We start from the raw sequence: 25,635 nt of genomic DNA on the forward strand, positions 1-25,635 counted from the left end.
GTGAAGATGAAGCTACATGGGAGAGAGAAGAAGAACTACGAATAGATTTTCCCCACCTCTTTCCTAGTCCTTCCTAAATCTCGAGGATGAGATTCTTTGTAAGGAGAAATTTGCCATTATGGAGGTCCTCAGATGCGGCTTCGACGATTTGGAGGCGTAGGCGAGGGATTCGCTGTTATGAAAAACTAGGGGACTACCCACACTCCAAAATGAACATGACCACGCCATTACAAGGTAACGTCTATGACTAAACCAGTGATACTCACGTTGTCTCTACATCCGTTACCCTTCTCCTTCTCCCAATTCTCGCTACCAGGCACGCACCCTAGCAGCCACCGTCTCCACCTCCCGGGCGTCGAGCTCGCCATTGAGCCGTGCGTCGGCGGCGTCGAGGATGGCTCCTCTGCCGTACCATTCCCGCACCGACTTTGCCGCGAAGTAGATGCCCTCACCGGAGCACCGCGTGACGTACCCCGCCGCGTCGCCGACTAGGGCCACGCGCCCCACGACACGGCGCGGGTGCTCTGGGATCGGTTGGGCCTCCACCTTGACTACGCGGCCACCGGCAATCTTGGGGCTCACGCGCGCCCGGATGCCGGACTGGAGGTGCTTGATCTCCGGCTTGGCGGCGACGGTGCTGGTCCCGACGGCTACGTGGTCGCACTTGGGGAACACCCAGCCATAGAAGTCTGGGGACACGTCCCCGCCCACATACATCTCGGCGAGGTCGTCGTAGTACGCTATGCCGGCGTCGGGGAGGCGGATGCGCTCCTAGAACGCGATGGCCGTCGTGTAGTCCCCGGCCCCGACCTCGCGCGCCACGCGGCTGTTAGCGCCGTTCGCGCCGACGATGGCGTCCACCTCCAGCACGCTCCATCCCGCTCTCACGCCCTCCGGGGAGGACGAGATGTAGTGGACGAGATTGGGGTCGGCGGGCCCCACGGGGAGCGAGAGCGAGGTGACGAGGCCCGGGACGAGCTCGGCCCCGGCCTCGACGGCGCGGCGGCGGAGGAAGGAGTCGAGCACCTCGCGGTGGAGCATGGGGATGTGCGACCCAGGGGCAGCGCGCGGGAGAAGTCGGCAGCGAGGTTGGAGGGGGAGAGCACGCGCATCCGGGTGATGCGGCGGTCAATGAGGTCCCGCGGGATGGTGAACTCGTCCAGCATACAGAGTGGGATGGCACCGCCGTAGGGCTTGGCGCCCGCGGGGCTGCGCTCGAGGAGGAACGTCCGGGCCCCAGCCGAGGCTAGCGCCTCGGCAGCCGACGCGCCCGCGGGGCCAACCCCCACTACGGCGACGCGCAGCGTGCGCGCTGACGACGATGAGGAGGTGGTGGTGGCTGAGCAGGAGATGATGATGCGCGCACCCTAGCAGCCACCGTCTCCACCTCTCGGGCGTCGAGCTCGCCATTGAGCCATGCGTCGGCGGCGTCGAGGATGGCTCCTCTACCGTACCATTCCCACGCCGTGGCGAGGCACCAGGGGGCGCCGGCCGCACGCGATCTCCAGAAGGACGACGCCGAAGCTGTAGACGTCCGACTCGGCGTTGGCCCTGCCGGTGACCATGCACTCCGGGTCCATGTACCCCATCGTGCCGGCGAGGACGGTGGTGTGCGAGCCCCAGCCGGTCGACCAACCTCGCTAGCCCCGGCCGAGGTCCATGAGCCTCCTTTGTGCATCAAGGTGTCGAAGCGCCATCTCCATCCGCATCCTCTGCGTCTCCCGGGCGGCCTCCATCCTCCTCTCCTCCGCTCGCAGGAAACCCTCTCCGATGGCCCTCAGACCCCCACCACATCGCTCACACCGTCCTCATCCCCGACATCGTCCCGCCGCCTCTTTCTAGGCGAGGATGCGGGAGGGGAAGGGGGAAACAACACATCCGACCACTGCCGCCTGAAGCGGCGGCGACGAGGACCGGGACGTGGATCGGGACTGGGACTTGGAGAAGAAGGGCGGGGAAGGGACGTCAAGGAGGTCGATGGCGTCGAGGAGCGGGCATGGGCGGCGGCGGTTGGATCGGAGGCATCGGCAGAGCTTCTCGACCTTGTGGCGGCACTGCCTGTCCGTCTTGGACGGGGCGGCCGCGGCGACGGCGGCCCAGTCAGCAGAGGTCAGGTGCTCCCAGCCGACGGCGAGGCGACGCGCGGTGTAGGCCCGCGCGAGCGCGAGGGTCTCGTCGGTCGTCCAGCACGGGGGCGGCACGCGCCAGCCGGAGGCGTGGGCAGGGGAAATGAGAGGCCATGGTGGTGGTGGGCCTGGTGCGAGAGAGGAGAGAAGAGACTAGGGAGATGTCTGCTAGGTGAAGGAGAGAAGGGACACCTCGACGGCGCTCACGGCGCTGGAGACGGCGACAGTATCAACGATACTAATCGTTTTTCTATCCGTGTAATGGTGTGGTCATGTCTATTTTGGAGTGTGGGTTGTCCCCTAGTTTTTCATAACAGTGAATCCCTCGCCTACGCCTCCAAATTGTCGAAGCCGCACCTGAGGACCTCCATAATGGCAAACTTCTCCTTTGTAAGGGGGGTAGGATATGTAATACCCAAATTATAAGACTTGTAACAGGGTTGATATCCTTATATGATTTGCCATTTACTTTTTGAGCCATGTGACTAACCATAATTAAAAGGTAATAATTCTTTACTAAATCATAAAAAGAAAAGCCATGCATCATGTTGAGCTCTTATGTTTGTGCATTTAATAATGACAAGATTAATAATATGTGCCGATGTTTAAATTAGAATTTAAACAAAGAATTTCAATTAGAGCATTGGAATAATAAGTTAGAAATGAGAAAGAAATAAGAAAATACTACATAAAGCAGAATAAAATTAAGGATAAATTCTTACTTAGATGGTATTCAGTTGTACAATTAAATGAGGAAAAAATCACCACAGATTGAGATTCAAATTTGGATTCAAAATTTGGAAAGAAAAGAGAATAAAAAGGAAACAAGAAACATAAGAAAAGGAAAAGGGAATTCCCCTGCACTAGGCCTAACTCCGCGCGTGGTCCACATCCCTGTGCCTGTTCGCGACCCACTCGGCCCATCCGGTTCTCTATACGCGTGGCCTGAATTGGTGTGAAGCATGCCTGGTGGGTGACTGTCAGCCAGGGCCCACACAGTCAGCCGGTGCATCGTGCTCGCGCTCGACTCCTCACTGAATCGCGGGCCCCTCTCCTCAGCCGGAGCCATTCCCGCGCGCTGCACGTATGTCTCACTATTTGGTGGGCCAGGGTTGCCAGCTCCATCGTTGTAACAGCTCGCGAACCTGCCGCGTCCGCTTTTGCCGCCGTCCGAGATGCACGTCAACCAACCAGGCTTGGATGTGGTGATAAGAACTCGACCCTCGAGTGCCTCGCGACCTCCTCTGCGCCACCTTGTCACACCCGGTTTTAGAAGGCAAACCGAATGCGAACCATGTACGTGCCAGGATCAGCAATTCACGTACACAACTGTTACATAACATGGACATCATCACACAATGCTCAAATAACATTAAAAGGGAAATAATAGGCGATTACATCATATGTATGAGACATCCACATAGTCCTTACAATAAATCAAAGTGCGGAAAAGAAACGTAGATAACGCGGCCTTCACAGGCAGCCGACTGGGGGTTGCCGCTAACCCACGCCTAGAACTCGTCGTAGTCTTGGAACTCCTGGAAGTCTCCTTCCACGGCTTCATCTTCTCCTGAGCAGTGGTTGCAATGTTGACAACCTGGGGATGGGGGGGGGGGGTTTGGTGTGTAGAGCAAGGGTGAGTACACATCAACATACTTAGCAAGTATCCTGTTTGGCTGTAGTGGACTAGCTTTATGTGGGGGTAAGTCAAGCAGTTGCTTTTAGTTGGTCAGATTATTATTTACTAGTAGAAAGCCAGGTTTTAGTATTAACCCAAGTTATTAGCCTGATGTACCTTTTCCAAACAGAAAGAATACCACTTACCAGCACCATAGTCATAACCAGAACCATCAATCTCATTGCCACCTGTAAACCAAAATGTCTCTGATCAAGTACCACTAATCACTGGAGCTCCCTTGGCCGCTCATAACCGCGAGCACAGCTGATATATAAGTTTTCAAACACTCTGCAGAGGTTGTGCACTTTACCCACAAGCCGTGATTCCCTTTCTGCCCGGATATCATGACTCTCCATTGATCACTACCAAGGTGACCCAGCAGGGTTTCACTATGTAGCCTTTACAAAGACTCCCCGGGGCTGTAGCCGCCCGTTAGGTTTGCTAAATGCACCGCACTCCTCCCCAAGGGGCGAACCCAAACTTGGCAGAGCGAGCCGCATACACCGAGCCCCATTGACGGCACAACGGCTAAGCGAACTACACCCCGGATCCTCTAATTATTCAGCTAAGGGCACCCCATTCCACCCTCATGGTTGCACTGTTTTCCCTGGCGGTCATCCAAAGAACAGGTCCTTACGGAGAGGCACTCGAGAAACCGCTCGAGCCCCCTTAAAGGCCACAAGAATAACATCATAATAAAGGAGGGGAAAACAGCGTATCATATATAATCTCATCATGTTCATTGATTATAGTTGAGCAATAGCATAAAGCTAAACAATAATAATCCAACCCAAATAGGTAAGCAAGGACATGGATAACAAAAGCTAGTCAATCCTTAGGTATACATGTGTAATGCGGGAGGTGAATTAAAGAATGAATAGGACAGAGATAGGTCAAGGGACACTTGCCTCCACCAACCGACTGCTGCTCAGGGGCTTCTCCTGCGAGTTCTTCGGGCTCTTCAACCAGATCGTTCTCTATGCGATTGCAAACATACATCCATCCATCCATTGAAATTAGGAAACCAACAGTACACCATACAAGAGAACAAGTAGATTAAACATGCATAGCATATGACATGCGATATTGCATTTACCATGGTTAGAAAGAGACGGGGGAAGGTCTCGCAGGGGTTAAAGCTTATGCTCGAGGCGCACTACGGGTAGACGAATAACTAAACGTTACGTGCTCTAATTGTACTTAGCTTCGATAATAAGGATTAGCTACATGCACTAATGGAAACGTGACCACTTTTAGTAGATTAACGTTAAATGAGGTAGACGATTAGCTATATAAATTAACTAACGTAACCAATTTCTAAATTGAGTTTCCTATTTTATTAACATGAACAATGTGATTAGCACGCATAAAATATAGGGGGGGTAGACGGGGACGTCTGGGGGTAGACGAGGGCACGGCGAGCCGTGCCAAGGCACTGCGCACTACGCGAGCACGCGCGCGAGGCCGCACGCACGCGCCGCGAACTAGTCGTGCGCACGTCGGGGCCGCGCGCTAGCCGAGCTCAAGGCCGCGCGCCATAGGCACACTGGGCCGAGCTCGAAGCCGCGCCGGGGCCGTCACGACGCGAGCAAGGCACGCCGGGGCGGGCGGGCGAGCACGGCGCACGGGCGGGGTGGGGGCACGGCCGGGGCGGCGCAGCCGGGGCCGAGACGAGGGCGGCCAGGACCGGGACGAGGGCGGCCGGGGCCGGGGCGGCACGGCCGGGCGTGGGGGCCGGGCACGGGGCGGCGCTGCCGGGATGGGGGCCGGGCGGCGCGCAGGGGGTGAGGGCGACCGGGGCCGAGGCGGCGGCGCCATGGCCAGAGCCGAGGCGGGCGCGGCCGGACCGGGGCAGGCGCAGGGCGGCCGAGGTCGGGGCGGGCGCGGCCGAGCCGGGCCGAGGCGGGGGCGGTCGGGGCGGTGGCGGGCGCGGCCGGACTGGGGCGGGCGCGGGGCGCCATGGCCGAGGACGGGGCGGCTGGGGGCGGGGACGGGACGGCCGAGGTCGGGGACGGGGTGGCCGAGCCGGGGCGGGGGCGGATCGCCGGGGGGCGACCGAGGGCGGGGCGGGGGCAGCTCGCTGGGGCCGAGCGAGGTCGGGGCGGGGGCGGCTCGCCGGGGCCGAGCGAGGCGGGGCGCCGGGGCGGCCGAGCGGGGCCGGGCGCGGCTGCGCCGCAGGAGGACGCCGGCGGGCAGGGACGGTGGAGGGAGGGGAGGGAGAAGGGGGGAGGGGGCCGCACCGCGGCGAGAGAGGGCGGCGCGGCGGCGGCGGCGGTTAGGGTAGGGGAGAGGGAGAGAGGGAGAGAGAATGACGGGCGGGGCCCGCGGGGAGGGGAATTTTTGGGGGGGAGGGGGGCGGCTGGGCCGCTTTGGGACCAAATGGGGCGCGGGGGGGGGGGGGGGGCGACTGGGCTGGTCGGGGCGGCCCACGGTGGGGGAGGGAAAGGGGAGGGGGGTGCGGCTGGGCCGGGCGCGAGAGGGAGGGGGCGGCTGGGCCAAAAATGGGGAAGGAGGGGGGAGGGGAGAGAGGAAAGGATTTCCTTTTTTTTAATATCTATTTTTTCTAGATGAATGCGTTCACATTGTTAAACAATCAAAAGGTATGCATGGTTCGGCATGGTGCATCACACAAAATAAAGTGTTTTAGGGTTTTGCTTTACATGGGATCTCAAGCCGAATCCCGCTATACTTTGGAAAAGATCAAGGTTTAGCGAGGAGAAAAGGGAAAAGGAAAGGGTAACACCTGAATTTGGTGAGGGAAAAGAAGAAAAAATTCTACCCCCAAATTCAGGGCGCAAACCTATCCCCCTTAAAAGAATCTCGCCCTCGAGATTCAGGGTTGGCTAGCAAAGAGCTCTGGGTATTTAGCCATCAGATCATCTTCACGCTCCCAGGTTGCTTCTTCCTCAGAGTGATGGTTCCATCTGACCTTGCACATCCTAATGGTCTTCCTTCGGGTGACTCTGTCTGCAATCTCAAGGATTTGCGCTGGTTTCTCTGTGTAGGTCAAGTCCTCTTGGACCTCCAGACCTTCCACTGGCAACTGCTCTTCTGGCACACGCAAGCACTTCTTCAACTGAGACACATGAAAGACATCATGCACAGCAGACAAATTCTCTGGCAGACTGAGCTGATAGGCCACTTCTCCACGCCTGGCGAGAAATTGATACGGACCTATGTAGCGGGGTGCTAGCTTGCCTTTGACTCCGAACCTTCTGACTCCTCTGATCGGTGACACTTTCAGATAGACAAAGTCTCCGACTTCAAAACTCAGCTCTCTTCTTCTTGTGTGTGCATAACTTCGCTGTCTTGACTGCGCTATCTTCATATTCTCTCGGACCATCTTGATGTTCTCTTCAGCTTCAAGAAAAATGTCTGGCCCAAACACTTGCTTTTCTCCAGGCTAATCCCATTGCAACGGAGTCCTACAACTCCTTCCATAAAGCGCCTGAAATGGTGACATCTTCAAACTGGCCTGGTAACTGTTGTTATAGGAGAACTCTGCATAAGGCAATCGCTTGTCCCATCCGGACTGATCCTGCAACACACAGGTTCTCAACATGTCTTCAAGAATTTGATTGGTCATTTTGGTCTGACCATCTGTCTGCGGATGATACGCTGAGCTGAAATTCAGATGTGTGCCCAAGGCTTCATGCAACTGCTGCCAGAAATGAGAGGTGAACTGTGTTCCTCTGTATAACACTATCTTCTTTGGCACACCATGAAGACAAACGATCCGAGACATATACAATTCTGCCAATACTGCACTACTGTAGTTGGTCTTGACAGGTATGAAGTGGGCTGACTTGGTCAAACGGTCCACTACTACCCAAATGGAATCGTAGCCGGCTCGAGTGCGAGGCAATCCGACTATGAAATCCATGCCGATTTCATCCCATTTCCACTGAGGAATTTGCAACGGTTGCAACAATCCAGCTGGTCTCTGGTGCTCTGCCTTGATCCGCCGACAACTATCACACATAGCCACATGTTTTGCGATTTCCCTCTTCATTCTGTACCACCAGAATTTCTTCTTTAGATCCTGATACATCTTCTCACTACTAGGGTGAATCGAATAGGTTGTCTCATGAGCTTCCTTGAGAATCAACTCCCGAATAGACTGGACATTGGGAATACACAAGCGGTCTTTGAACCATATCACACCTTCTGCATCTTCCCGAAAATCTTTGCCTCTGCCATCTAGAATCAGTCGCCGGATCTCACTGATCTTCTCATCATTCTTCTATGCTTCTTTGATTTCCCGCTCCAGGGTAGGTTCCAACTCAATTGTGACTCCTCGCGTGTTGTTTAGAAATCCGAGACTCAACCTGTCAAACTCTTTGGCCAACTCATAAGGCATCAGACGAGCGACCATCAGATTGACTTGACTCTTCCTGCTCAAAGCATCCGCCACTACGTTCGCTTTGCCCGGATGGTAATGGATTTCCAACTCATAGTCTTTGATCAACTCTAACCATCTTCGCTGCCTCATATTCAACTCCTACTGAGTGAATATGTACCTGTTGGGGACTTGTTCTCAAATGCTATGAGTCAAGAACAAGGCAACATAGAAAATGTTAATCGGTAAAGTCCTTCGTCCTTCGAAGCATTATTCCCCTTAGGATATAATGGTTTTCGGACGAAGGTTATGAAGGGCGTACCTTCATAAACACATTATACAATGACGAAGGATGAATTGTAAGGAATATAAAGGACAACATAAACAATTATATATTACTATCATGTATAAACAGAAATAACGTTGGATTACAAATGTACCTTCAACTTGAAGGAGATGAAAGTACAAGCGTGACGCAAAAGCGAATGCCAAATCAGCGTGAACAGTACGGGGGTACTGTTCACCTATTTATAGGCACGGGACACAGCCCATACAAAATTACATTCATACCCTTTACATTTGATAATAATTCTATAGTAGTCTATCAAGGTCTGAATAGCCTTTTCATCTCTAAGTCGGTTTCATTTTCTGCTACCACGCCGAAGCTTTCCTGCTCACATCTTCGGCACTGTATCGACCTTCGTATTATTCTGGTCTTCTTCTGTCGCGATACCGACTTGAGTCCGAAGATACCTGCTCACACATTATACTCCAGAAATACTGTTAAATCCTGTTTTTGAGGACCTTCGTAAGCCGAAGGCCCCCAACAGTAGCCCCTCGCAATATTAATTTGTTTAAAATAATAAATTTAGATTGCGACATGGACGAAGGCTTTACGCCGAAGGTCCGAAAAAACACCTTCCCTTTGCTAGAATAGCAACATTCACTCACAAGCGGGGTCTTTCCACTTTCAACGCACTGGGCGTATAAATAAGATCATACCGCAAACTCATTTGGCACGCTTTCTTGCCATCTGCTCCCGCTCACTCAATTTTTAGCTTTTACGCACCAAGATTTGCTGAGCTTTTAAGTTTTGAAGCTTCGGCATTGAAAACAGTTTTTTAGTATTCCCGAAGATGTCTGAAGATAAGAAGGCTGCTACCGAGATGAAGCTAAGTCTCGATGAAGAGAAAAATCTGGGGTTTCTCATAGCAATGTCGAAGACCAACACAGAAAAAATCACCAAAGAGATTCTAGAAGGTTTGTCTGAGGATACTGGTGACAGCGACAGTTATGATGTGGACAGCGGTGGTGAAGACTCCGAAGATCGTCCCTGGCGACCAAGCCATTCAGTTTATGGTAAATCAACTATCAAAGAGAATCATCTTGTCAACATGAGAGGAAGGTATTTCCGGGATTTGTCTGTTGTGAGGGCCGACGAAGGGGAGAAGACTTGTCCACACCCTGAAGAGAATGAAGTCGTAGTGTACCGAAGCTTTTTGAAAGCTGGACTAAGATTTCCCCTGAGCAGCTTCATTGTAGAGGTGCTGAAAATATTCGAAGTCTATCTTCACCAACTTACCCCTGAGGCAATCATAAGGCTGAATATCTTCGTGTGGGCCGTGAGAAGCCAAGGTCTGAAGCCTGATGCAAAAAGTTTCTGCAATATACACGAATTATCATACGAAACAAAACCTTGGGGTAAGGAACAGTATCACAATAATTTTGGCTGCTACAGCTTCGTTTCTCGGTCCGGGTCAAGCTGTCCCGTGCCAACCTTTCGGAAGAGGTGGCCCGGCGACTGGATGACAGAATGGTTTTATGTGAAGAATGACCTGGCAGTACGAGAAGATATCAAAGGTATAATTATGCGCCCTATTTGGCAAAGCTTCGGCCTTCGGAGGCCGAAGGTTGAAATGAATGAAACTGCCGAAGAATGCCAGAGAGCCTTCAGCGTTATCTGTTCTTTTATTGGAACTAGAGATTTAGTACAAGAGCATATTGCCTTCAGGGTATGGCCGCTCGCGGAGAAATGGGAAATGCCGCAAGAAACCATAAAAGAGGCCGACAAAGGTGGACTTATCAGGCTGAAGTACACTTTTAAGTTCGGAGATAAATTCGTTGAGCCAGATGATGACTGGTTAAAAAGCATTGAAAATTTAAGTGATGAACTGCTTGGGGCTTATTCGAAGGCCGAAGATACTGCACTGTCAGCAGCCTTCGGAGGCCGAAAGAAGAAGAGGCTGAATCGGGTGTTTGATGCAATCGGGTTCGTCTACCCCGATTATCGTTATCCCATTCGAGGTCAAAAAAGAAAAAACACAACCGCTGGGAAAGAAGAAGCTGCAGCTGCTCCTAGCGAGCCAGAACCGAAAAGAAAGAGGATAAAGGTCCTCACACATCGGCCGCGCTATATTGAACCAGCTTCGGTGCCTGAGTTCACCGGAGAAACTTCTTCGGGCACCGAAGCTGAAAAGCCAACCAAACCAACCTTGCTGCCAGAAGTCGCAGAAATGGCCGAAGCGCCATCCACAGAAAAAATGGAAGAAGTGAAAAAACCAACTGAGGAAAAAACATCAGAAGTTTTGAGTCCTGCAGCAAATGTTGAGACAGTAAAAAATCAAAAGGTGCCAGCAGTGACTCCGAAAAGAAAAAGAATGGCTAATGTGCTAGATGTTCTGGAAACAATTAAATCTTCCAGCACACCTCCGAAGAAAACTATTGCCATTCCCGAAGCAAAAACTGAAATTTCTGATATTAAAGTTCCAGAGCAAGAAACTGGAGCCGAAGCTGGATCCTCAGAGCCCACAAAGATAAAATCCTTGGAAACCGAGGAAGAAAAAATAACAGAGCCAACTTTTATTGAAGAAATCAGTGTCATTGCCCCCGAAGCATCCCCCAAAGTCCTTAATTATATTGTTCGTCATGCTTCGGGGAAAAAATTATCAGAAAAAGAAGAGCAAGATGCCCAGCGCTACGCCCAGAAACTGAAGTATCCAAAGGGGGCGTTAATATTCAATGGCAGTGGAGAAGAAGACTTTTTGTATTGTCTCCCTGACAGCAAGGAGATTTCTGTGTGTCGGGAGATGAGCAAGAGCTTCGGATTCCCAACATTAGAGGACGGGCTCTCAGGGCTGTCGAAGAACGATCTGGCCGACAGCTTGGCCTATAATAGCTTAAAGGTGCAATAAATGGGATCTTTGTATTTTTTGTTGTGACCAAAATTTTTGATTTACTTAAATCTATTGACGCACACACATTTCTCTTTGCAGGGCCTGATACTTAGCAATGCCCTCAGGGCACAGAAAGATGCTGAAGACGAAGGGTGCGCTATAGCCCTGAGCAACCTTCGTTCCGAAGTAATTGAACTGAGGAACGAAGGTCTTGAAAAAGATAAAATATTACATTCATTGATAAATAAAATAAAGGAAGACGAAGCTGCTTTTAAAGGTCAAGCTGAGGCTCAGAAGCGCGAAATTGAAGATCTTCGGAAACAACTGGCCAGAGCCAAGGAAGAACGCATACTTGAAGAAACGAAGCGAGAACTCAGCGACCAATGGGCAGATCACTTAGAAGGAACTGTTGAAGAGCTTCGTTCGTCCAAGAAGAGATGCTATAACAAATCTATAGAGTGTGTTAAGAAGTTAAAAGCTAGCTTCGCCAGAGTCGGCGCATTCTCAAGCGAAGAAAACTTCACAAGAGGCAATCCCGAAGGTCCCATCGAATGGATCGACCACGAAGCTGAGGCCTTCGAGGAAATTTTAAATAGCCGTGGAGATATATGTGCTTTCTCGGGTGCCAGAGGAATTGCCACTATTTTAGAGAAAAAGGGCTGCGAACATGTAAAAATTTTAGCGCAATCCGAAGCTGTTTTGTCCTTTGAAGATGCAAGAGATCCTTCGGCTGAAGCTAGCATGGTTGGTGGAAAATTTTTCACTGATATCTGGGATAATGGTGGCCGAGAAATGGCCAGAGAAATTATTCGAAAAAGTGAAAAGGGCATTCACGATGCTAGAGAAGTGGCTGAGGCTGCTGAAAAAAGCGCAGAGCCCGAAGGGCAAATAGGTATCAACTGATGATTTTATTGTGTTGTAATTTTCGATTTTAAACTTCATTCGCAATTTGTAATAGCAATGTAGCCGTATCCTATCCTCCTTCAGATCCTACCAAAGCGTCTTCGGGACCTCCCCCGAAAGGAGACGACGAAATTAAAGAGATGGCTGAAGCTATCATGGATGAAGTTGTTAATCGGCTCCTGAACGAGGCTGCAGAAGTCGTTTTGAGAGAAGATTAAATATTATTGTAAAAACTTCTGAAATGTAATATATTGTAACATTTTGTAACCCTGAATGTAATATACCTGTTTTTGTTGTTCAATTCTTTACGATGCATGAAATTTTACACGTACCGTTTTTGAGTCTTTGACGAAAAAAAACACCTTCCCTTCTTTTCATGCTTCGTGAAGAAGAATTTTTCTTTGTCACAACAATATCCAGTGTTCTGATGAATGATATCCAGGCTTCGTGAAGATATTTTCCGAAGCTACACTTCCGAAGATTAATAATGTGTCTCCTTGTGATATCATGATTCTTCCCTTTTTTCAAAACGTTCCTCTGTAGATCGATATTGTGTCCACCTCTTGTGCCATATGCAACATGATGTATGATGCTTATGCTATGCGAAATGATGCGATGATGTTATGTTATGTGAGGTGATGTTTATTCCGAAGATACATACGCATCCCTGCAATAAAACACATAATCTTTTATAAGCCTCCCTTAGGAGCTTCTTCGCCTTTTACTTCAGCGGAATCAGCGTTTATTTTTCGCTGTAAGCCTCCCTTAGGAGCTTCTTCGCCTTTTACTTTCAGCGGTATTCGCGTTGACTTTTCGCGCTTCGCCTTTTACTTAGGCGGTATCAGCGTTGACTTTTCACTGTATGCTCTGCATTCCCTTTGGAACGACTTTGGAGCAGAAAACTTACACTGCACTCCTTCTGGAGCGGCTTTTTGTGACTTCGGCAAACTTACTCTGCGTTCCTTAGAACAACTTTTTGTTGCTTCGAAGAATTTTCGATGATTTGAAGGTTCTCTTTGTTATCACAAATCTTTAAACTTCAACAACTTAGGCCTGTGAAGAAAATATATTTTCCTTGTGGCAAACAACGAAACTATTTACATGAAATCTAAACAATGTTCTTTATTACACAAAAAATAAGACTGAATAAGAAAGACTGCTATTAAGGTAGGATATTTGTCAATAGATGTGCTTTGACTCTGGCACAGTGCTGTTGACTGTACGAGCTTCGGACTGCTCTCTGAAGTCCCTTTGGTGTGGAGCATACTGGCTCCCTTCTGGCTGCTGGCCTTGTTGCAGCGGAGGTGGAGGCGGAGGCTGTTGCCAGGAAGCTTGGGGTTGACTCGCCGAAGCAACAGAAACTGCAGGGTGGTTGCCCACATATTCTGGGATGTAAGGCGAATGATACGAAGCAGTATGCATGACCTGCTTCGGCTGAGCTTGTTGTGCTGCGGCTTCGGCTATTTCCTTTTGCTTTTGGATGGTAACATGGCACATCCTGGTGGTATGGCCTTTGTTCTCACTGCAAAACAAGCAAAAGATTCTTCTTGGTTGATCTCCGAATCTTCCGCCGAAGCCCCTGGCGGCCTGGCGCCTCTGCCTCTTGGGGCTGGTGGTCGGAAGGAGCCTTGCTGTTGCCTCGAAGCTTGTGAGAAACACTGTGGCCTTTGCTGTTGGCTCCCTCGATCATCATTTTGGGTAGAGTTATGAATTGATCTAACGTGCCTCGGATAGAACCTTCCTCCGAAGCCCCTGGTCATTTCAGAAAACCTGAAAGCCTCCTCCCTTCTTTGGCGAAAATCATTATCGGCCCGAATGTACTCGTCCATCTTCTGGAGCAGCTTCTCCAAAGTTTGAGGAGGCTTCCTAGCGAAGTACTGAGCTGACGGTCCTGGCCAAAGCCCCTTGATCATGGCATCAATGACAATTTCATTGGGCACCGTTGGTGCCTGTGCCCTCAAACGCAAGAACCTCCGGACGTACGCCTGAAGGTATTCTTCGTGATCCTGGGTGCACTGGAATAGAGCTTGAGCAGTGACCGGCTTCGTCTGAAACCCTTGAAAGCTAGTTAACAACAAGTTCTTCAGCTTCTGCCATGAAGTAATCGTTCCTGGTCGAAGGGAGGAATACCAGGTTTGAGCAACACTCCTGACAGCCATAACAAAAGATTTGGCCATGACTGCAGCATTGCCACCATACGAAGATACTGTTGCTTCGTAGCTCATCAAAAACTGCTTTGGGTCTGAGTGGCCATCAAATACGGGAAGCTGAGGCGGCTTGTAGGACGGAGGCCAAGGTGTAGCCTGCAGCTCAGCGGACAGAGGAGAAGCATCATCGAAAACAAAATTCCCATGATGGAAATTATCATACCAGTCATCTTCGTTGAGGAAACCCTCCTGATGAAGGTCTTGGTGCTGAGGCCTTCGGTGCTGCTCATCCTGAGCAAGATGACGAACTTCTTCAGAGGCTTCGTCTATCTGCCTTTGCAGTTCAGTTAGCCTGGCCATCTTTTATTTCTTCCTCTGCACCTGTTGATGAAGCATCTCCATGTCTCTGATTTCTTGATCTATCTCGTCCTCTGGTGGTGTCGGGCTGACAGCCTTCCTTTTCTGGCTTCGGGCCTCCCGAAGGGAGACTGTCTCCTGATTGTGGTCCAGCGGTTGCAGAGCTGCAGTCCCAGTCGCTGAAGCTTTCTTCGGCGCCATAGCGAAGGTTTATGATCGCCGAAGGTGTTCAAAAAACTCAAAGAGTGGAAGTGAGTTCACCGGAGGTGGGCGCCAATGTTGGGGACTTGTTCTCAAATGCTATGAGTCATGAACAAGGCAACATAGAAAATGTTAATCGGTAAAGTCCTTCGTCCTTCGAAGCATTATTCCCCTTAGGATATAATGGTTTTCGGACGAAGGTTATGAAGGGCGTACCTTCATAAACACATTATACAATGACGAAGGATGAATTGTAAGGAATATAAAGGACAACATAAACAATTATATATTACTATCATGTATAAACAGAAATAACGTTGGATTACAAATGTACCTTCAACTTGAAGGAGATGAAAGTACAAGCGTGACGCAAAAGCGAATGCCAAATCAGCGTGAACAGTACGGGGGCACTGTTCACCTATTTATAGGCACGGGACACAGCCCATACAAAATTACATTCATACCCTTTACATTTGATAATAATTCTATAGTAGTCTATCGAGGTCTGAATAGCCTTTTCATCTCTAAGTCGGTTTCATTTTCTGCTACCACGCCGAAGCTTTCCTGCTCACATCTTCGGCACTGTATCGACCTTCGTATTATTCTGGTCTTCTTCTGTCGCGATACCGACTTGAGTCCGAAGATACCTGCTCACACATTATAGTCCAGAAATACTGTTAAATCCTGTTTTTGAGGACCTTCGTAAGCCGAAGGCCCCCAAAAGTACCTCAGACTCTTGTGGTCTGTGTAAACATCGCATTTCTGTCCATACAGATAGTGCCTCCATGTCTTCAGTGCGTGAACCACTACTGCCAACTCTAGATCATGGATTGGGTAATTCTTCTCATGAACCTTCAACTGTTGGCATGAGTAAGCCACAACTCTTCCCTCTTGCATCAACACGCATCCCAAACCTGTGTAACAAGCATCACAATACACCGAGAAGGGCTTGTGCACATCAGGCAAGACTAAGACAGCGCTGTAGTCAACTTCTCTTTCAGCGCTTCAAAAGCCTCTTGACATTTCTGGGTCCACTTGAACTCTACCTTGTAGCCTAGCAACGCTGTCATTGGTTTCACAATCTTCGAAAACCCTTCAATGAATCGCCGATAATATCCGGCCATTCCAATGAAACTCTTGATTCCTCGAGCATCTATTGGCGCTTTCCAGTTCAGAATGTCTGCCACTTTCTTTGGATCCACAACCAATCCTTCTCTGTTGATTATGTGACCCAAGAACAGGACTTCACTGATCCAGAACTCGCACTTGCTCAACTTTGCATACAACTGGTGCTCTCGCAATCTCTGCAATACCATCCTCAAATGACTTGCATGCCCTTCTTCGCTTTGAGAATAAATCAGAATGTCATCGATGAATACCACCACAAACTTATCAAGGTAATCCATGAATACACTGTTCATCAAGTTCATGAAGAAGGCCGGTGGATTGGTTAGACCGAAAGACATCACAGTGAACTCATACAACCCATACTTGGTAATGAATGCCGTTTTCGGAATGTCTGAAGGTCGGATCCTGAGCTGATGATAACCTGACCTCAGATCAATCTTGAAGAACACGCTGTCTCCTCTCAACTGGTCAAACAAATCTTCTATTTTGGGCAAAGGGTACTTGTTCTTGATCGTGACCTCATTCAGAGCTCGATAATCGATACACATCCTTTTGGTGCCATCTTTCTTATCCACAAATAGGACAGGGGCGGCCCAAGGCGAGGTGCTTGGCCGGATGTAACTTTTCTCTGACAGCTCATCAATCTGCTTCTTGAGTTCAACCAACTCTGGTCCGGATATTCTGTAAGCTCTCTTAAAGATGGGGGCGGTGCCAGGAAGAAGTTCTATGGCAAACTCAACTTTCCGCTCTGGTGGCATACCCGGTAAGTCCTTTGGAAACACATCTAGAAACTCAGACACAATCTTGATCCTCTCAATTGGGTCTGCTTCACTGCTATCGACAGCCATCTGATAACAACTTCCTTTCTTCGGCTCAGGCGAGACTAACTCGGTCACCACTTCCTCTCCTAGTGGGGACACCAACTTGATTGTCCTCTTATCACAACTGATAACTGCCTGATACTTATCTAGCCAATTCATCCCTAGGATGACATCTATTCCCTGAGTACCCATTACTATGAGGTTAGCGGGAAACGCTATCCCCCTTATTTCCACACATACATTCAAACAAATGCTATCAGCTCGAATTCTACCACCGGCTGAGTCAATTTGAATGGGGGTTGACATGGTAGTAATTGGAAGATTATGTGCTTCTACCCATGATGCAGTAATGAAAGAATGTGTTGCTCCAGTATCAAATAACACTTCTGCAATATGGGAGTCGACTGGGAACATACCTACTATCATATCGGGGGTCTCCTGAACTGCTTCAGCCTCCAAGTGATTCAGTCTCCCATGATTATAACACGACTGAGAGCGGTTGCCTGCTCCAGGCTGAGACACATTCTGTTTTGTTGGGGCATTGGGGCCTGATTGCTGCTAGGCTGCTTTCTTCGGACATTGCATCACCCAGTGGCCTTGCTCTCCATAGTGGAAACATGCACTTTTTCCAACCTGAGCTGGTGCTGCCTAACTGTTCTGCTGGTTTGCTGGGGCAGGAAGACGAGGTGCCTGCTGATTCTGCCTCTGAAACTGACCTCCTGACTAATTGCTCTGACGGTTCTGATACTAGTGCTGAGGATACTGCCTTTGGAACTGCTGATGCTGCTGAGGTGGACGCTGGTTCTGCCTGAACTGCTGAGGTTGATTGCCTGAGAAACAAGGACGATTGCTGCTTTCAGGCTGGGGTCCACTAATCTTGCGCTTACGATCCTCCATCTCCTTATGCTTCCTCTCTGTCATGATTGCTCTGTCAATCAGGTGTTGGAATGTCGGGAAGGTATGATTCATCAGCTGATACTGAAGAGGGTCAACCAAGCCTCTTAGGAAACGGTACTGTCTCTTGGCGTCGGTGTTGACATCTTCAGGAGCATAGCGAGACAGCTGCAGAAACCTGTCCCGGTACTCACTGACAGACGATGACCCTTGCTTGAGGGCCAGGAACTCCTCCTTCTTCACTGTCATTAGACCTGCGGGCACATGGTACTGACAAAAGCTTCCTCTGAACTCTTCCCAGGTGATGGTGTCGGGGTTGACATGGGTGGCGAGATAAGACTCCCACCATGACTGAGCTGCTCCTCTCAACAGACGGGGACCATACAGGACTTTCTCCCTGTCGTCACACTGAGCGGTATGCAACTCCCGCTCCACAGTGCGCAGCCAGTCTTTAGCATCCATGGGGTCAGAAGAGTGGGCGAACGTTGGTGGATGACCTCTCATGAATTCAGCACGCTTGTCCCTGGGCATCTGAGGCATCTGAGGCTGAGGTGGTGCCTGCTACTGCTGCTGCTGAATGGCGGCCAGAGTCTGACCGATGGCTTGGACTGCCTGAGTCTGCATCAGAAACATCTGCTCGATGGACATCGGGGGCGGGGGTGGTAGTTGCTGTTGCTGGGGCACCTCTTCCTGCTGAGCGGCTTGCTCCTACTGAGCACGCCTTCCTCCTCTGCGCCTGTTCTCTGACATCTGCAGAATGCAATCACACATCAGAACTGATCTTGCAAATCTTGCAACATAAGAAAAGAGTATAGAATTCTCCACAACCCTGAACAGATGAGCATCTTCACTGATCTCCAACACAGACCACACAGCTTCTCAGATAAAGAGGAAAGTGGAATAAGAGGCTTCCCAACTAAATAACTAACTCCTTTAACATAACAGGTAAACCAAAATGCAGGGGATACCCGCACTCTGGTGACAGTCATTACAAAGATCCAAATCAAGCGTAGTTCATCATGACAAACATAAATGCACAGGATATAACAAACTATCATGTCTAACTAAGACTAACTAAGAGCGAGACTAACGCTAAGACTATAGCTTCTACATATATATTTTGTATTAATTACAAGATCCAATTCTATCGATCTATGGTTCTAGATTTATCTTGGTCTTGCAGTCGGGATTGCCATAAGACTGGCGTCCACGCCGAGGTGAGCGGTACGGGTGCTGAGTCCCGATGGGAGCGGGGGAACCATCATCCAGGTGACGACGTTCCGCACGCTCAGCCCGCAGCAGGGTGATCTCAGCACGAGCCCTACTCAGCTCGTCTAGTGCATGGTCCAGCTCCGTGTTTATCACGGCGGCTAGGTTGACTGTGCTGCTCAACCTAGGATTGTCCTCACCGACAGGTGAAACAATCACGCCTCCTGTGCTGCCAGATGGACGGCGGGGGTAATACTTCAGGTTGAGACCGTCAGCTACCCCACCGAGAACCGAGCAGTAGTGCGAAAGCGCACGTCGTGCGGCATCTTGCATGACCGCCTCAGCTGAGTCCCGCTCAGAAATAGAATAGTGCTCTGAGCAGGCCTCCGCACCCTGGAGACTGTTCTCCGGACGGCGCACCAAGCAGGTCGCCTCCCAGCGGTCCAGGTAAACCCCGCAACTATGCTGGTAGACCACACAGCGATACTCAATGGACCAAGTACGCCGGTTAAGTGCCCGACGTAGCAGGGTGTCGAGCGCATCGTGGAAGTGACACCCGCAAGCAGCGTCGCGAGTGATGGGTCGAGCAACCCATCCTTCCGGCTCCTGGTCAGCAGAGAAGTCGGTGTCGTGGCTCGAGCTGTCGTCGCCACCTCCGTCGTCTGGGTCTCCTCCAGAAGCTACTCCAGAGGCTGGGGCGCCCAGTGGTGGTGCAGGGGGAGCCTCCAGAGGAAGCATAGGGGAGAAGCTCCTCACGGACTCTATCTCCTGCTGGAGCGAGAAGCAAGAGCCCTGCTGCTATTATCGTCGACGTTCCTGCTCCTCATGCAGGCGGTGGTGCAGTTTCTCCAAGTGGCTGGACTGACCGGTCACAGGACGGCGAAGTGGACGCTCAGCAAGGCGGGAGGGTAAGAAGGGGATGACGGACTGTAGGTGGTATCAAAGCCGTGCTGACTGTAGGATCGCTAACCTAGAGTAGAATGGTCGTTCTAAGGATTATAGACCTCTGTCCCTGCCTTGACTTCGATATGACCAACTTTTGAAGGGATACCAAAGTCAAGGCAGGGACAGAGGTCTATAATCCTTAGAACGACCATTCTACTCTAGGTTAGCGGTCCTACAGTCAGCACGGGCTTTGATACCACCTATGTCACACCCGGTTTTAGGAGGCAAACTGAATGCGAACCATGTACGTGCCAGGATCAGCAATTCACGTACACAACAGTTACATAACATGGACATCATCACACAATGCTCAAATAATATTAAAAGGGAAATAATAGGCGATTACATCATATGTCTGAGACATCCACATAGTCCTTACAATAAATCAAAGTGCGGAAAAGAAACGTAGATAACGCGGCCTTCACAGGCAGCCGACTGGGGGTTGCCGCTAACCCACGCCTAGAACTCATCGTAGTCTTGGAACTCCTGGAAGTCTCCTTCCATGGCTTCATCTTCTCCTAAGCAGTGGTTGCAATGTTGACAACCTAGGGATGGGGGGGTTTGGTGTGTAGAGCAAGGGTGAGTACACATCAACATACTCAGCAAGTATCCTGTTTGGCTGTAGTGGACTAGCTTTATGTGGGGGTAAGTCAAGCAGTTGCTTTTAGTTGGTCAGATTATTATTTACTAGTAGAAAGCCAGGTTTTAGTATTAACCCAAGTTATTAGCCCGATGTACCCTTTCCAAACGGAAAGAATACCACTTACCAGCACCATAGTCATAACCAGAACCATCAATCTCATTGCCACCTGTAAACCAAAATGTCTCTGATCAAGTACCACTAATCACTGGAGCTCCCTTGGCCGCTCATAACCGCGAGCACGGATGATATATAAGTTTTCAAACACTCTGCAGAGGTTGTGCACTTTACCCACAAGCCGTGATTCCCTTTCTGCCCGGAGATCATGACTCTCCATTGATCACTACCAAGGTGACCCAGCAGGGTTTCACTACGTAGCCTTTACAAAGACTCCCCGGGGCTGTAGCCGCCCGTTAGGTTTCCTAAATGCACCGCACTCCTCCGCAAGGGGCGAACCCAAACTTGGCAGAGCGAGCCGCATACACCGAGCCCCATTGACGGCACAACGGCTAAGCGAACTACACCCCGGATCCTCTAATTATTCAGCTAAGGGCACCCCATTCCACCCTCATGGTTGCACTGTTTTCCCGGGCGGTCATCCAAAGAACAGGTCCTTACGGAGAGGCACTCGAGAAACCGCTCGAGCCCCCTTAAAGGCCACAAGAATAACATCATAATAAAGGAGGGGAAAACAACGTATCATAGATAATCTCATCATGTTCATTGATTATAGTTGAGCAATAGCATAAAGCTAAACAATAATAATCCAACCCAAATAGGTAAGCAAGGACATGGATAACAAAAGCTAGTAGATCCTTAGGTATACATGTGTAATGCGGGAGGTGAATTAAAGAATGAATAGGACAGAGATAGGTCAAGGGACACTTGCCTCCACCAACCGACTGCTGCTCAGGGGCTTCTCCTGCGAGTTCTTCGGGCTCTTCAACCAGATCGTTCTCTATGCGATTGCAAACATACATACATCCATCCATTAAAATTAGGAAACCAATAGTACACCATACAAGAGAACAAGTAGATTAAACATGCATAGCATATGACATGCGATATTGCATTTACCATGGTTAGAAAGAGACGGGGGAAGGTCTCGCAGGGGTTAAAGCTTATGCTCGAGGCGCACTATGGGTAGAGGAATAACTAAACGTTACGTGCTCTAATTCTACTTAGCTTCGATAATAAGGATTAGCTACATGCACTAATGGAAACGTGACCACTTTTAGTAGTTTAACGTTAAATGAGGTAGACGATTAGCTATATAAATTAACTAACGTAACCAATTTCTAAATTGAGTTTCCTATTTTATTAACATGAACAATGTGACTAGCACGCATAAAATATAGGGGGGTAGACGGGGACGTCTGGGGGTAGACGAGGGCACCGCGAGCCGTGCCAAGGCACTGTGCACTATTCGAGCACGCGCTCAAGGCCGCGCGCCATAGGCGCACTGGGCCGAGCTCGAGGCCGCGCTGGGGCCGTCACGACGCGAGCAAGGCACGCCGGGGCGGGCGGGCGAGCACGGCGCACGGGCGGGGCGGGGGCACGGCCGGGGCGGCGCAGCCGGGGCCGGGGCGGTACGGTCGGGCACGGGGGCCGGGCGCGGGGCGGCGCGGCCGGGACGGGGGCCGGGCGGCGCACACGGGGCGAGGGCGACCGGGGCTGGGGCGGCGGCGCCATGGCCGGAGCCGAGGCGGGCGCGACAGGACCGGGGCGGGCGCGCGGCGACCGGGGCAGCGGCGGGCGCGGCCAGACCGGGGCGGGCGCGGGGCGCCATGGCCGGGGACGGGGCGGCCGAGCCGGGGCGGGGGCGGCTCGCCGGGGGGCGAGCGAGGGCGGGGCGGGGGCAGCTCGCCGGGGCCGAGCGAGGTCGGGGCGGGGGCGGCTCGCTGGGGCGGTCGAGCGGGGCCGGGCGCGGGGCGACTCGCCGGGGAGCCGGGCGGGGACGGGGGAGGGAGGGGAGGGAGAAGGGGGGAGGGGGCCTCACCGCGGCGAGGGAGGGTGGCGCGGCGGCGGCGGTTAGGGTAGGGGAGAGGGAGAGGGAGAGAGGGAGAGAGAATGACGGGCGGGGCCCGCGGGGAGGGGAATTTTTGGGGGGAGGGGGGAGGGGGGCGGCTGGGCCGCTTTGGGCCCAAATGGGGCGCGGGGGGCGGCTGGGCCGGCTGGGGTGGCCCACGGCGGGGGAGGGAAAGGGGAGGGGGGGCGCGGCTGGGCCGGCCGGCTGGGCCGGGCGCGAGGGGGAGGGGGCGGCTGGGCCAAAAATGGGGAAGGAGGGGGAGGGGAGAGAGGAAAGGATTTCCTTTTTTAATATCTATTTTTTCTAGATGAATGCGTTCACATTGTTAAACAATCAAAAGGTATGCATGGTTCGGCATGGTGCATCACACAAAATAAAGTGTTTTAGGGTTTTGCTTTACATGGGATCTCAAGCCGAATCCCGCTATACTTTGGAAAAGATCAAGGTTTAGCGAGGAGAAAAGGGAAAAGGAAAGGGTAACGCCTGAATTTGGTGAGGGAAAAGAAGAAAAAATTCTACCCCCAAATTCAGGGCGTTACACACCTGCATAGCGACCCAGCACCGAGAGAAAAAACCAGGGAGGTGGAAGAGGATCGGTGATGCCCGCCGCTGTGTTCTAGGGTCCAAACCAGCGATTGGTGGCCGAGAAGGGACAGTGGGTGCTCGGCATCGTGCATGGTACGTGTGCACAGAGAATCGCTCCCAGGGATCGATCTGGGTGCCCGGAATTTCTCACCGACGTGTGCGCTTCCGCGGGAGATCCGGTGTGCCGTGGTCTGCTCGGGCGCGTCATCCTCCTCGGTGAGTTCCGTGTCCCGGTGATTCGCCTTGCTATTCTATGTGCATAGCACCTTTCGGGTCGAGGTTTGGGATCGTGGCTCGCCGGATTGTCCTTCCGGACCATGGTCTCCGCCCGGTTGGGGAGCGGCGCCGCCGTGGCTGGTAGTAGCGGGAGTAGAAGATGCGGTGTTGACCGTTGATCGACCAACAGATGCGCGAGATCTGAAGCCACGCCTTCCTTCGTGTGTGTGGTAGATGTATCGTCCGATCGAAATCGTGGGGTCCAAATTGTTGTCTGCGTAATTAAATCTGGGCCGCGGATCAGCGATCCGAGGGCCCGGGTAGCGTACCGGTTCGCTTAAAGATCGATGGAATCTATGCCGTCCAAATCTAATCCAACGACTGGATCTAGCCGAAACCCCTTCGGCTTGCATGCTTTGCAAATAAGACCCTCGAGTTTTCGAACCCACCGTCCACCTAGGTTACATCATGTGTCTTGGATCTTTTTTCACCAGAGCCTCTGCGCTTTCTAGAATTTGATGCGCAGTCCAGGGAATGGAAAATCAGGGTAAATGAATTAGAAATGCATTTTTAATACACAAACAATTCCTAGAACTTGTTAAATTCCTAGAAAATTCATACTTAGTCCAAATTAATCCATTCCAATTTCTATAATTTTATAATATTATTGTTTATCACCTAGTGTGTCTGTTTTGGCATGAAAACAGTAATATAATTTATTTCTTAGTTAATATTGTATCAAATACATAAAAACTTTGGAAATTCATAACTTAAAATCTATAACTCCAAAATTAATGATTCTTGTTCCTAGGATCTTATTTTAATGTGTAGATTATTATTGTGTATTTTATTTACATGTTTGGTGTGATGTTAATTTTGCTATACTATGTATGTTTGTATTGACGCGAGTAGACGAGCAACCTACTGAGGATCCTCGTGTTCTGCAGATAGAAGTTTCTGAGCAGGAGCTCATTGAAGGCAAGTTGTGCCCTTGATCACTTCTTTTTACCCAGTCATGTTTTTATTAATCATAATGATCTGCATAGGTTAATTTTGATGGGATCCTTTAGGTTACCCTAGTTTGATTATCTTTATACCTTAATTGCACTAAACTTTTTGGGTAGTAGTTGCTATTGCTTTATGTGGGTTTGGGTATGGAGAAATATTATTCATGATCACACTTTTATTATCAGTTTATTATTATTGTTCATGTCAAGATCATTATGTTAATGGAAACATGGAGCGACCACCCAGGAAAACAGTGCTACCACAAGGGTGGTATGGGACGCCCTTGGCTGATTAATTAGGAAAGCTAGTGGATGACTACCATACCCGAAAGGGCAAGGGCAGTAGGGGAGTGGTCAGTGTAGGGAGGTCCCTTGGTAAATTTTGCTGCGATGGCGGTCAGGCGAGGGATTCCTGCACTGGAGCTTCCTATAAACTCTAGCGGGTTTTCTGAAGCTAGTGGAACTTTGTAAAGGCCTCGTAGTGTTACCCTGCCTCGCCTCCTCGGTAGAGGTGTATGGGATTGGCCGTCTCTTGGCAGACGGGTAACATAACTTGTGGGTAAAGATGTGCAACCTCTGCAGAGTGTAAAACTGGTATACCAGTCGTGCAGTGCTCAGGGTCATGAGCAGCTCGGACCCTCACATGATTAATCTATGGAATTAAAATTCAATTTGTCATTTGCATCACATTGGGATTATTTTATTATTACTTTTATTTATTATTACTATGGTTTGGTATTTACTTACACTTAGTAACTGCTAATAAAACTTTGACCTACTTATAAAAGCAATGCTCAGCTTCAACCTTTATTTAGTTGATCAGCCTTACACTTCAAATGAACTCCCACCTTTGGTGAGTTCATGCACATTATTCCCCACAACTTGTTGAGCTATGAACGTATGTGAGCTCACCTTGCTGTCTCACACCCCACAGGAGAAGAACAGGTGGTTCAAGAGGAGCCACCCAGCGAGGAGTTCGACTTAATCTAGGTGGCGTCTCCCAGTCAGCTTTGTGGCGCCAGGGAAATAAGATTTAGTTCGTTTTATATCTATCATTTATTTTGTAAGTGAAAGGGAAATGTGCCCTTGGGCTATTTCTATAATGTTTTGGTGATTAAGTGTCCAACACATAGTAAGTGAGTTGCTATGTGCCAAACAAGCAAAAAGTGCAAATCATATAACAAGGTATGTTTCTAGACTTAGTACATTGTTTTGAGTACTAATATGTTTTGTCTAA

The 25,635-nt window shown here is 50.4% G+C and overlaps 2 pseudogenes; both read right to left on the reverse strand.

The window, feature by feature from the left end:
- Window positions 1–309: 309 nt before the first annotated feature.
- LOC103634005 (geranylgeranyl diphosphate reductase, chloroplastic-like) lies at window positions 310–1,589 on the reverse strand (annotated as a pseudogene).
- Window positions 1,590–1,640: 51 nt separating this feature from the next.
- Window positions 1,641–5,765, reverse strand: LOC103634006 (translation initiation factor IF-2-like; annotated as a pseudogene).
- Window positions 5,766–25,635: the final 19,870 nt, after the last annotated feature.

This window comes from Zea mays, chromosome 7, assembly GCF_902167145.1.
Source record: "Zea mays cultivar B73 chromosome 7, Zm-B73-REFERENCE-NAM-5.0, whole genome shotgun sequence".
NCBI classification, from domain to species: Eukaryota; Viridiplantae; Streptophyta; class Magnoliopsida; order Poales; family Poaceae; genus Zea; species Zea mays.